The 1,094-nt window shown below is 28.1% G+C and overlaps 1 long non-coding RNA gene across 1 annotated transcript in view; it reads left to right on the plus strand.

Moving 5' to 3' along the window:
• The window catches only part of LOC132897469 (uncharacterized), a 988-nt gene extending 324 nt beyond the window's left edge, over positions 1-664 (plus strand). Inside the window, exons 2-3 of the long non-coding RNA XR_009656323.1 lie at positions 208-246; positions 432-664. This is a non-coding gene — a long non-coding RNA (uncharacterized LOC132897469). The remainder of the gene's footprint in view (positions 1-207; positions 247-431) is intronic.
• Positions 665-1,094: the final 430 nt, after the last annotated feature.

Consider the following 1,094-nt stretch of genomic DNA (forward strand, 5'->3'; position numbering starts at 1 on the left):
AAACTTCACAATTCATGGCCTTGAAGAAAATCAAAAGACATATAATGATCATACAGTAATATACTTTATTCACAAATTCACACACACACACACACACACACACACATATATATATATATATATATATATATATATATATATATATATATATATATATATATTGCTGCTGCTGCTGCTATTGATGATGATTTTGTGATTGATCTGCAGGAAAAAGAGCCATGCCAGCACTAAACACAGTGAGTTAACGTGAGTATAATAATGTGGGATTTTTTAAAACATATTTTATTAATTATTTTCATGACATCATTTTTATACATTATTAAAAGATCACTGTGCAGTAGGCAACAAATATGTTCATGTTATAGTTCTGCTTTGGCTGCATAATTATAAAGAATAATCTCTTCTGTGCTTTTTTTGTTTGGTTGGTTTAGAGATCCATCGGGTGACAGCGAGCCTTAAGAAGTGGTTTGTCCTTCTTTATAAGTGTAGTAATACAGAAACTCCAGAAACCATCGAAGAGAATTTAATCTTAAAATTTATTCTGGATGTTTTAGATAAATCACAATTGAATTTCAGTAATAGGTTAAGTAATAAATTTTCATTGAAGGATTCTATGCAAAGTAAATTTGAACAAATTCTTCAACGTTATTCATATAAAATAGATCCGAAGAAAATCAATGTGCAATATGCAATTTTAATTTGTGTGGGAAAAAGGTATTTTGAAACAGAACCAATTTTTGTAAACTATAATGGAGAACATAGTGAGGATCATATTACAGAAATATTAGAAGACAAGAAACAAACAAAGGAAATTTATGATTATTCTGAAATTTGGATTTATACAACCAACAATCCTTGTATAATGAGAAAAAATCATGAGCCCTGCATGTCTAAATTAATCTTTTTATCTATCCAGTTAAGTCAAGAATGTGACATTAAAATGTACATCGGCTTTACAAAATGTTATATATTTAACACAAAAATGAATGCTATTTTTAAGAAGAGTAAAGACTTTGGTGATTGTAGTAAGAAAATCATGGAAGGTTTTGAATTGGTTCATAATTTAAAGTTTCCTCTTAAATTAAATACTCCAG

Source organism: Neoarius graeffei, chromosome 14, assembly GCF_027579695.1.
Source record: "Neoarius graeffei isolate fNeoGra1 chromosome 14, fNeoGra1.pri, whole genome shotgun sequence".
NCBI classification, from domain to species: domain Eukaryota; kingdom Metazoa; phylum Chordata; class Actinopteri; order Siluriformes; family Ariidae; genus Neoarius; species Neoarius graeffei.